Genomic DNA, 12,676 nt, shown 5'->3' on the forward strand with positions numbered 1-12,676 from the left:
CTCGAGTTTCTCCCAGCGGGTGCCACGAGTGGCCCCGCACAGCGAGCGAGTCGAGTACACCGGGTCAAGTGGCGAGCCGCCGGTCAGCGCGAGACCGACCGGTGGCCAACTACGGCCGAACCGACCGAAGCAGAACAGCGCGCGAGGTGGAGGAGGGGTGCGGGGAGAGCCGAGATTTGCATATACATCCCGCGGTTTCCGCGGGGATTTGCATAACGCGCGCGCGCGCGCCAAGGCACTCTTTATGCGCCGGCCGCGATTAGGCCGCGACGCTCAAGAAGTTCGCCGCCGCGAGGAGAAATGCAGATGCGCGAAGAAACGCGGACGATTTTCGCGCGGCCGTGCGGTGACGTTGATGCGGCTTGTTACCACCGCCGGCCCCGGCGCGCTCGAGGCGTCGAGAGCATCAGCGCGCTGCGATCATCGGAACTCCGTGCTTCCTGTTTATGCAAGCCAGCGGGCGAGATGCCGAAGCGTGGGATTGATCGTGTTTCTTTGCGATTTAAGTGATGGACTGAACTGGCTCAGCAGATAATAGCTGCTACGCAATGGATGCGGAAGCGCAGTACGTACGCCGCGAAACTTGATGTCGATGTGTGGCGGTAGGAGGCGCCTGAGAAGGCGCTGGAAATATTTTTCTTTGTCTCGCTTCTCCCACTGTACTGCTACGAGAAGGACATGAATATGACCTTACACGTCCAAGAACTGCAGTTGTAATTTGTATAACAACGCGAGATCATGAACGACTAAAACTCCATTTTCTATCACACCACTTTTTTTTTTCTTCTTGTCTGCCTTGCCTCAGTTTGCACAACAATTCAATAAATGACAGCGCTGTACAGTTAACTTAGAGCGTGAAAATTCTGCTGTGTTGTGTGTTCTATGTTGGGTTGGGTTGGGTTGGACTGGATTGGTTTGGTTTGGGCTTAGTGACGCACACGCATCTAAGGCTACCATGCGCGAGCTTAATTAGAGCGCGAAAAGGTGGTAGCAGACCCCACGAAAATCTCGAAACGTAATGAATAATAGCTAACGCTCTTAAAAAGCATAGCAAATGTCTTGGTATGTAACCCATGGTCTCTTCTGAAGCCGACATGTTGATCAGATCCCAGCTGCCAGCAAGTAGGCTCCTGAATTTCCTGCGCAGAAATGGGCTAATGCAAGGCTATTTACTTTGCTCCTCGTTAGTACCCGCTAAATGCGTGCGTCATAACGGCAGCCTAAAATTTATTGGGAGCGAACATGGTTCAACTGGAGGAGGTAAATCCACTGAAAGGTAATTTAAGTGCGGAATCGCGCTATTGGGGTTGCTGGTTTAAACAGTGCGTGATCGGGCCCATGTGCATTGGATGTCTAAAGATCAGCGTTGAAGGCTTGTACCGGAAGATGGTGCGCACACCACCGGCGCCGTTGAACCTCGGCATGCGCATGCTGGAGAAATAAAAAGGCGCTTAAAGCGTGCTCGTGTTTGGCATGTGTGAAACCGTGCATTTGAAAACTCCTTCTCTGAGCAACCCATAAATGACTGCGCAAAATCATGTGCTAGGCGTCGCGAGGTCAAGCTGTCTCCTAGTCTACAATAACTTTCTGGTAACGCTGCGGTGGCCCTCGGCGGGAGTTTTATTTTTTATATATATACAATTCTGAGTGTGACGTTGAAACCATCACTCACTCCCCGTTGAAGCTAATGGTTCTTGCAATCATGGGGAGCGGCACTGCAACGGAGCGTGCAGTTTTATTAACGTAGCCTAGGCCGGCCTATAGACGATTCCGAAAAGGGGGAGGAGGGGCGGAAATGTGAAAGAGAGCGGAAATACTCGTTATAGGAAGGCTCGGCACAAGGAGCGGTCGCACAAAGAGCTTTCCTTGGCGGCATATCTTAAGCAGGACGCGAAGTAAATGGGACCGGGCAGGTCTTAGCCGACTGCGGTTACCGAAAATTGCCCGATGCTGACCGACAAGCCAGATCGGGCCAGGTTCATCGACCGCGCATTATGACAGCGAGCGTCGCAGCGAGCGTCGTAGCACGGACACAGCTGTTAATGACGTTTCGGCGGAGTAAGAAGACCCCTGTACGCTGTCAGGCGCAACCTGAGAGAGCGGCATGGAGGCTTTCCGAATATGGTTGTCCTGTTCCACAAGTGAACGTCCCGATTTATCTGGCCAGAACTTCGCTGACCGAGCTTCGGTGAAAAAGCTGTCTCTTCAAGGATCTTCATTGTTTTGTTTCTTATCAGCTTCCTTCCTGTATAAATCCTTGTGGACAATTAATAATCGCCCCATGACTTCTTCTCCTGTGCTGTAGTAAATCTATACGGCTTCAGTCGCGAAATAGGCGAGCTTGGCGGCCTGCATTCCTTTTTTTTTTCTTGCCCATGCATAACACATACTACCTCGATGGAAAGAAACGCGAACAAACCGGCGCCAACACGCTCCGCTGTTTCAATTTCTTTCCAGCGCGCTTTTACTTCGGTGATAGCAAAAAGACCCTAGACTCGTCCATGATGCATTCTAGGACGACTCCAACGTCTTTTTCGTGCCACCCAGGCAAAAGCGCGGTGAAAATAAATTCTAACAGCGTGGGGTGTTGGCGCCGGGTTGTTCGAGTTCCTAACAACCAAACTTTAAATTTAGGCGTTCCTAAAAGGCGCAGCTGCTACTTAGAGGCCGAAGAACCAGGCAACACGCGTGTGGGAGAGCGCCGTGTAATCGAGGCGCCTCGACACGCCTTTAGCGTGCTGACAGAAATGTTAAGGTAAAGGTTTCGGCGCTTGCTCTCATTAGGCAGTTCATGCACAGAACGTGTGTCATTTGGAATCCCCTTTCGCGTGACGCAGTTGAACCCCAGACATTGCCGCATTTCGCAAACTTATCGCCATTTTTTTTCCCCAAGTTAGCGCTTCTTAAACATCTATTATAGTTGGCTTGCTGCTTGTATCCAGTCATGGTGTACCCCCATTACGTCTGCAATGGGGTCGGCAAATAAATAAATAAATATCGCGACCACCATCGTGGCACCAGCCGCGACTTAATCGTGGCGATGCTCCTGGAGAAGAAAGGGGAGAATGTGAGTTCAGGGAACGGACCTTCATGCTAAATATTTAACCCCCCCCCCCCTCTTTTGCGCGAGCAGAAAAAAATTAGGGTGAATCAAAGGGTTAAAAATATTGACAAGCCCTACGGTTTTTCTAGTTGAAGCAGTGTACCGGACGGGAGGGGGGGGGGGGGGGGGGGTCAAGCGCGAGTGCTTCTTGCTGTACACTAGACTGATTAATTGAAGAAAACTATTCGTTCTATTTAAACTTTTGCAGGTACACGAAAGTTTCAGTTAAAAAGTTTTCCATGATCAGAAACGAAAGATAAAAATTTCTCTCTTTTTTTTTCGTTACGGAAGCCTTAGTGTGAAAGTGCTTTTCACGGTCTGGAATAGGGCGAATTTGATTTTTGCTTCTAAAGGCTGCTTTCACAGCCGAACTGTTGCGCCCATTCGCTATGAGATGAGCAGTTAAAGTCCTTGAATTTCAGCGCAAAAAGGACGAATTGTTGTGCCAACCAAGTCTGTCCCCAACGAGACTAATATCTGGCCCCCTTTTAGACTTTTTTTTTTACATTGTGCGCCATTGCTTCGGGCCGTTTTTACTGCAAAGGCGTCTGTACTGACAAACACGGAAGCACCTGAAGGAGTGCCACTCAACGGCGGAGACATCACACGCTGCGCTTTTCTTCGAGACGTGCATTGGTCAAAAAGGCTTGTTATTCCAGCAGTGCATTAAGCTCGATTATGAGCAAGACATATGGTGACAAGTGAAAATGTAGTGTTCCACATCATTCCTTCGCTTTTCGCCTAGTAACTTCAGCCGGCGGAACTGAGGGACTATATGTCTCCCAGTACCACAGCGTACGTTAATGCTGCAAAACGACATCCAATGTCAGCTACGGCCTCTTCAGCGAGCAGGAAAAAAAAAGGATGCGGAATATGCGCAGGCGTGAAAAAAAAAATGAAAAGAGGGAGAGAAAGAAGAGAGAACTCGCACCGTATCATTATCCACCTAGTTTTCATTTTTCTTCCTTGCTTCATTTTTCGTTTTCTCAACGCCAGGAAATGACAAATGCGATGACGGGAGTCTTAGTCGAAAAGGTTTGCGCCTCCTGCTCCAGAAGCTTTTGGGTTTGCATTACGCTTTTCCGGCACTTCTCTGCTAAGCAGGCTGCTCCTCATCTCTACTGAAGTGACGAAGCTGTGAAACTTTTCTTCTCTATCAAAATTTTGCCTTTTTTCCTATTATGCCATTGCGCCAAGACGAGCTCGAATTAAACGGATCATATGAGGTGAGTGGAGCCGGGGACTAATTGGATTCAGCCGCCGCAATCCGTAAATGCTCGACGCGCTGGGACCTCCAACGTCCGGCGAGCGACGTCTTTGCTGCGGATTGGTGCCAAGACGACGGGCCTTAAAAGCAACGCAGCAACGCAGCCCGCTGGGTTTTCGCTTCAAGAAGTACGGTGCGAAGCGAGAAAGGACAATATCTGGTAGTTTGTAGAGTGTACACGAGTGTGTGTGACAATCTGAAAAAGAAGAAAAAGAGAAATTGAACCTGGACAAGCTTTCCATTAGGTTAATACATGTGAGGAGGAACTAACTACCAACGTTCTGTACATTATTGCGATCGGATATTCTTTTCAGTTAGTGCTAAGTACGGCCGGCCAAGTCTTTAGCCAGGCTGCATGACGGCCTCATTTTCTGCGCACCTGCGCTTTACGACGAACCAAACTTACGGAAAGCTCAATACTGAGCACGGGCTTATTGAGCCTGTGCTTAGATTTAATATTTTGACAAGGTCACTCCTTTATAAGCTTCAGGAGCGCGCAAAAACGCGGCCGTCACGCACGCCAGCTAAAAATTTGATTGCATGTACGTGTAGTTATGCATGGGCAGAAAAAAAAAGGAATGCAGGTCGCCAAGGTCGCTCTATTTCGCGATTGAAGCCGTATAGTTTTACTACAGCACAGGAAAAGAAGTCAGGGGGCAATTAATAATTATCCACAAACATTTATAGAGGAAGGAAGCTGATAAGAAACAAAACAATGAAGATCCTTGAAGAGAGAGTTTTTCACCGAAGCTCAGTCAGCGAAGTTCTGTCCAGATAGATCGGGACGTTCACTTACCCGCGGTACATTAGTGGAGCGGGCAGTCATTCCTTCTTTCGGACTCACCTACTTTATATGTTGTTTTATCCTAAATGCTTCCTTTGTCTGTCACGAACGCAGACAGAAGCACTGTCACTGTAGCGAACTTGCTCTCGCAGATATTCCGGCTGCAGAACCTTCGCTCTTATCTGCCGTATTTGCAACATCTTGTTTTCAAAGTCGATGTTTGCTCTTGCGGAAGACCAGCTTTATGAGTTCAAGGGGGAAAGGGGGAGGGGGGACGTGTTCTTCGCGTTGTTACACTTTAATTGATTCACCCACGCAGCGAACGAATACGGTGGAACCCCTTTCTGGTTAACATCCCTGCCTTTCCCTCCTCCTCTTTATCTATCTATCTATCTATCTATCTATCTATCTATCTATCTATCTATCTATCTATCTATCTATCTATCTATCTATCTATCTATCTATCTATCTATCTATCTATCTATCTATCTATCTATCTATCTATCTATCTATCTATCTATCTATCTATCTATCTATCTATCTATCTATCTATCTATCTATCTATCTATCTATCTATCTATCTATCTATCTATCTATCTATCTATCTATCTATCTATCTATCTATCTATCTATCTATCTATCTATCTATCTATCTATCTATCTATCTATCTATCTATCTATCTATCTATCTATCTATCTATCTATCTATCTATCTATCTATCTATCTATCTATCTATCTATCTATCTATCTATCTATCTATCTATCTATCTATCTATCTATCTATCTATCTATCTATCTATCTATCTATCTATCTATCTATCTATCTATCTATCTATCTATCTATCTATCTATCTATCTATCTATCTATCTATCTATCTATCTATCTATCTATCTATCTATCTATCTATCTATCTATCTATCTATCTATCTATCTATCTATCTATCTATCTATCTATCTATCTATCTATCTATCTATCTATCTATCTATCTATCTATCTATCTATCTATCTATCTATCTATCTATCTATCTATCTATCTATCTATCTATCTATCTATCTATCTATCTATCTATCTATCTATCTATCTATCTATCTATCTATCTATCTATCTATCTATCTATCTATCTATCTATCTATCTATCTATCTATCTATCTATCTATCTATCTATCTATCTATCTATCTATCTATCTATCTATCTATCTATCTATCTATCTATCTATCTATCTATCTATCTATCTATCTATCTATCTATCTATCTATCTATCTATCTATCTATCTATCTATCTATCTATCTATCTATCTATCTATCTATCTATCTATCTATCTATCTATCTATCTATCTATCTATCTATCTATCTATCTATCTATCTATCTATCTATCTATCTATCTATCTATCTATCTATCTATCTATCTATCTATCTATCTATCTATCTATCTATCTATCTATCTATCTATCTATCTATCTATCTATCTATCTATCTATCTATCTATCTATCTATCTATCTATCTATCTATCTATCTATCTATCTATCTATCTATCTATCTATCTATCTATCTATCTATCTATCTATCTATCTATCTATCTATCTATCTATCTATCTATCTATCTATCTATCTATCTATCTATCTATCTATCTTAATAGACGGGCTTTTTCTCGCTGTTTGCAAAGCTGCATGTGCGCCTCAGTGGCCATTTCAATTCGGACGGAAGAAACACACAGAGGCACGGCAGCGAGACCCAATCAGGCTGCTCGCCACAAAATGAAATGACCCGACAGGCTTGTCGGAGAGCGCTCAGCCACAGCCTCTTCTTTTATTCTCGCGAAGCCCGCGGCTGTTGCTTTTCCCCTCGAATCCTGCCTGAGCACTGACAGGAATTACGGGCGAATGCGCTCACCGAGTTCATCAGACTGCGTTTCGGCCTGTAGAAGCAAGCACTCTAACCTCTTGACCATGCATTTCACCAAAATTTCTGTGCACTATTGATGAGGTTAACATAATCTTTGCGATGACTACCAGATTTTGGATGCAGGAAAAGAAGGAAATGATGCGAGGTCGTATTTCATCACTCGTGAGTCTTGTTTTAATCCAATTTTCTGAGACTGAGGAAAATCTCGATATGTCTGCTTCTAAATATGGAAGAGCAGCTGTTCAGAGCCACTGGGTGATATTTGGTACGTACGTGGCACGCGTATTAGTCAGCCGAGCTAACTTCCTCAGCGGGGGCAAGAAAAAATATTGGCGCGGCTGTATAACTCATTGAACTTCATATACGTGCGTTTTTGCTGAGAAGAGCCGTTTACCCCCTACCTTGGTTACTCACCCTCTTTACGAGCGGACATTACTCTTGACAAGAACCATAATCAAGTGCAGCATGTTTAGGGGAATCCACCGGGGCTGACTCATACCGTTTCCACCTCGAGTTACTGATTAATTAGCACTTGTCATCTGCAAGCCTTCCTGGTTAGCTTAGTTGGTAGAGCGGCTGCCCCGGACCAGGACGACTTTCTCTTTCATCTCGATGTTTCTGTGGAAGCTGTATAGCTTTGCTTGTAGCCGTGTGTTTGTGTTTAGGTGGATGCTAATGAGGAATTACTCCCTTGTTACTAACCTTCATTCGGTCCTCTTCCTTTGCTGTTCGCATTACCCAACTACGCCGAGTGCCATGAAGTCAGTAAGGACGGTCTGTTCTAACGTTCGCACAAAACTCACAGGCATTCATGCTTACGTTATTCAGGGGTGTGGGAAAAAAGAACGGTAGAGGTTTAACGTAGTTAAACCGAGTAGACATGCGAAAGCAGGAGTTCATTCTTCGATTGGAGGGGACACTTTCGCTCCGCCCTAAAATTATGACGCGGTATCTTTAGTGGGTTAATGCCCATGTGTGCAGAACTGGTCATTCTCTATACTTCACATTCATAGATGGGTGCGAGTCCTCGTGCATTACCAGCGCAGTGGCGCAGCGGTTAAGCGATGCGCCACTGACAGGTGGCTGTTTTTACCAAAGCCACCGGTAAAGATGTTGGCCTTCCCGAGTAACCTCTCGTGCAGCTAACACGACGCTCCTCCGAACTTTACTGAACTTACCCGAGCTTAACCGAGTAATTCGGGTAAGCTCAGGTAGTAACTCGGATTTCTAGGCAACGGCACAATGTCGTGCGTATGTACGGTGAACGTACGTACGGTGAATGGCGAACGTACAGCCTTTGCCAAAAGTAAGCACGCTGCATGGTTTGCTTCTCATTCGAATAGTAGAGCCCTTACGGCTTCCCTAAAGATCAAAAAGTTCTCGGAAGGTAGGACGAGGGTTCTGCTTACCGTACAGAGATTTACAGCTTGAAGGCTGGCATAATAGCTTCAATATACAACTGAGAAGCAAACCGTCTAGCCTGGTTCCTTTTGGCAAAGACTGTACCTACTATCGCCAGGAAAAGTTTACGGGACGTGGGTGTGCGGAAAAAAGATTATTCTGGCGCAGTCACGCAAGACAGTTGCCTGAAATTTATGAAGGCACTGGGGGTCTACATGCTTCTTCCTCTGCTAACAATATCAGGCGACTGGGTAGCGAGGTGGGTCTAAATAAACGTTTTTTTTTTTCAAGAAATCGCGTCCCACAAACTTTTGCTGCCCGTAGTACGTACGGCGACAAACTTTTTGGTCGGTGTTGGCGAGCGTATGAGTCATTTCCCACTAATAACAAAACAACAATAAAAAAGAAACGTGACAGAGCACATACAGATAAAACGCTTCGTATGCAAATATTGTCGCGGGTTGTTGCGGCCTGGGCAGGGAGGACAGGGCCAGAGGCTTAGCAGGATCAAGAACCAGTCGAAGCGGTCGCGGCAGGGTCCACGAGCGATCCACAGAATCCTTCTCCTTCGCTGCCGATCTGCCTCAAGCAGGCAGCAGCAAGTCGAGGTAGCACGCATGGCAATCTGATGATGGCGCACCTGTGTACCAATCGTACAGGCACTATCCCGTGCCTGTATCCTGGTGCGATGGTTTCTACAGAGAAACAGCGCAATGACGGGACGGAAGAAGGTGACAGCATGCTTGCTCTCCGGCCTATCAGTGTATTTACCAGAGAGTGAATCGAAATATTTGAATTCATAGGTTTTTTTTTTTCCGCAACTGGCGCCATCATTAGCCTTATTTCACCAGGCCAAAGTCCTGAGCCACTCAAGAGTAAGTTTTTCTTTGTTGGCGTATGCTTAAATAGCCAAAATCAATTTTTTTTTTAATTTCCACATGCGCGGCAGCATCTCCGGGCATTTGGCTCGGCTGAGAGCCGAGCCCCCACCGCAGTTGGGTCCCTATGAGCGAGCGTCGACTTGTTGGTGGTTCGCAGGCGCTGCTGTACGGGCGAAGGTGTGTTCCAGTTCCGCACCCATCGTGGCCAGGAGGTGATACGTGAGCTGAAGAGGGCTGTGTCGCTGTGGGCCGCCCGCAAGGCGGCGCTCGCCTCCTGGTGCCAGTCCCGCGCCGTCGCCCAGCGGTCCTCTTGCGTCAGGCTTGGTACGTGAGTGCCCGCCGCTGAGGGCGGGAAAAACACGCACGACACACGCTTACGTGCTGAAGGTGGCGCGTCCGCGCTCTTGTTTGTTTATTTATTCGAACTGAAAAGGTGAGGGAAAGGTCGAAAACTTGCCGTCGAATGCTTCTATTGCTTTTTTTTTTCTTTCCTGTCCTTCATGTCATCTGGTTAACTTGCTTTGCCTTGTGGGATATCAGCATATTTTTTTAAATCAAAAACTGCCCACTTCAGTTCGAGGTCTAAGGCTGGAATGGGTTGTACAGTAGCGAGCAACAAAGATTAGCACAATGACGTCACCGGAGCGGAGAAAATCGCACTGCGCGGCTGGCGCGGCGCCGAACTTTGAGAACGCACCTGGCACTTTTGTTAGCGGCGTGTTCGTAACCGCAGAGCCGAGTGTTGCTATCTGCCGCTCCTGTGGCACGTCACTAGTGCTATTTTTTACTCGTGACTGCACCTTGTAGTTGCCACATATGCGTTTTTCAAAACAAGAAAACAAAGAGTGCAAAACAAAACAGTGTCTTTCTCAAATATATATTTTCTTTCTTAGTGTGCAGAGGTTTTAAACTTGTTTTACGCTTTTCTTGCTCATGTATACTTAAGCTTATCTAACCCATTGTTTTGTATTCCTGCCAGAATGTGATTTTGTTGCACTTGTTCTCAGCACATATCTATTTATTGTGTTGGTATATATACGGCTTGATATTGTTGTTTTGTGTCTCATGAGTTTATACTCACACCTTTTAACAGTCATGTCACGCGAGCTGTTAACCTGCACCTTTGACTCACCTTGATTTATTAGATATTAAGAGGTACTATCGCAGTGCCGTGCTTGCGGGCTCCTTGTTCTAATACCTCCCTCGTTCGTTGTATACCTGTATACCATCGAAATGAACAAACAAGAATAGAAAAAAGGGGAAATCGGTAACACTTTCTTACTCAGGAAAGAGGAGTTAAACTATACGCGGAAAGCGACGCTATATGAAGTACAGCAATGAAAACCTCTCATAGGAGCTTAGAATCTTTTGTCGTGGTCTCCGGACACCCTCAGAGTTCCTATAATACAAGGGGCTCACCCCAGAAAAACATAAATGCAACTTATCACGGAGCCCCTTTGCATAATTTCAATGTGAAACGACAGGAGAGCAAAAAAAGGGCGGAGGGATAAAGTCGCAAAGTGCGAAACAGCAATGTTCTTCAAGATCGCGCACCGCAGACCTCGTAGCGCATCAAGGGCTCAACACGGAAGAAGCATGCTTTAAATTGATGACTCCGACCAAAATTATCGGCACTTGACTGAGGTCTTCGGTATGAGTGCCATGGGAACATACGGAGACAAAATGTTGGAACTCGGATCTTGAATGCCCGATGGTTGCGCAGCACAGACGCAGCCCAGGCTGTGCAAACTTATCAAAGCTCAAATGACGGCAGCAGGCTATGTGAAAGAACACCTTTGTGCGCACTCGTGGTTCGGGTTCTTGCGCACGCGACGTTTGTTCAACGTAAATCGACGCAGCGGGGCCCATCGAGCGCTGAGGTGCTCAGGCGCCTAGCTTATGCAGACTGCATGCCAAGGCCCCACTCGGCCATACACGTAATATTTGCATGTACCAAATATTGCACTGTATTGTAGTGTACTGTACTGCACTGCACTGTACTGTACTGTACTGCGGTGTATATTTACAATTCTATACTGGGCGATTTTAGATAAGATTATGCAACGGATCGCTGGCCGACATCTTCAATGTGCCTAATATTTTGATGCCATTTCCCGATGTCTAGCAAGCAGGAGTCTGAGAAAAATATTTCGAAACACAAAAAAAAAATCCTCGATGAGGAATAGTTGGGCTCCCATACTTACGTGCGCTTCAATTTTCGGTAAAATTGTTTGTCAATCAATGAAGATATATTACGAGGAGGCGCTTTAAAAATTATACAGCAAATCTATAACTACTGTGGAGTGCGCCAACTCGTTTTTATCGATTTCTAAATTTTATTCATTTTCTAAAAAATCGCAAACTTGGTGCACGAAAACTTTTGGGTAACTTTGGAGGGTTTTGTTTAAAAGAAGAAATGAGCTATTCCGACAAAGAATTACAGCTGAATCCTACAAGTACTTATCTGGTAAACAATATAGAATTCATTAATATGTCCTTCACGGATAAGGAAATATTATTACGCCAACTTCAAGAAAGCACAAAACCATAAAAACTGGAAAAAAAATTGGAGGAGACACTTAAGCTCTGCCTTAAGGGTATGATAGCATAATGGTCTAATTGTCATGTATGCAGAAGGTCATTCTCTACTATACATTCATAGACCCCTGGCAGTCCTCATACCACTCCCGGCGCAGTGGTGCAGCGGTTAAGCGATGCTTAGGTGCTGCGATGGCAGGTGTTCCTGCGATGGCAGGTGCTCCCAGCGGTGGGCCTTGTGTGGCCCAGGTTGCTTTTCCCGAGGGACCAATCCTTAATTTAACTGCCACCTGTCATGGTGGGCAGTTTTCTCACAATCTGGTGGGCAGGTTGTGATGGCGCCACAACGTCACGTGACCTGGCTGGCCCACCTGCCTTCCAGGTTGCTCTTTGGGCACTACCTGCCAGAGTCATGCTCGTGATTTCTCGCGCACAACGCCGACAACGCCCACGCCAGATTTGATGGGTAACGGGGCCTTTAACGCGATCGCGTTAAAATATTTTTTATATTGTTAAATTTTGCCCAGATATTGTGCGCTATATGATTATCTATCAAAAACATGGTGCATTATGTTGCTGGTGTAGTAGAAACAGCACTTCTAAAGAGACAATTTTTCCCGCATACTGCTGTTTCCGCCGACTTTGGTTGCGAATAAACTGAAATATCTTCGAAAGACGTGCCTGAAAATCTTTTTGGGATATTTCTATTTACCATAGAATGGACCCAGTTATTCTTGTCGGTTCTCAGCTTTAATTCTTTTTTTTTCAAGTTTTGCAAAGTTTGCGCACAG

The 12,676-nt window shown here is 45.6% G+C and overlaps 1 pseudogene across 1 annotated transcript in view; it reads left to right on the plus strand.

Moving 5' to 3' along the window:
• The window catches only part of LOC144115074 (uncharacterized), a 290,915-nt pseudogene that overhangs the window by 271,577 nt on the left and 6,662 nt on the right, over positions 1-12,676 (plus strand). Inside the window, exon 5 of the transcript XR_013311235.1 lies at positions 9,505-9,671. The product of XR_013311235.1 is annotated as an uncharacterized LOC144115074 (transcript). The remainder of the gene's footprint in view (positions 1-9,504; positions 9,672-12,676) is intronic.

The sequence above is a fragment of the Amblyomma americanum genome, chromosome 1, assembly GCF_052857255.1.
Source record: "Amblyomma americanum isolate KBUSLIRL-KWMA chromosome 1, ASM5285725v1, whole genome shotgun sequence".
NCBI lineage: Eukaryota > Metazoa > Arthropoda > Arachnida > Ixodida > Ixodidae > Amblyomma > Amblyomma americanum.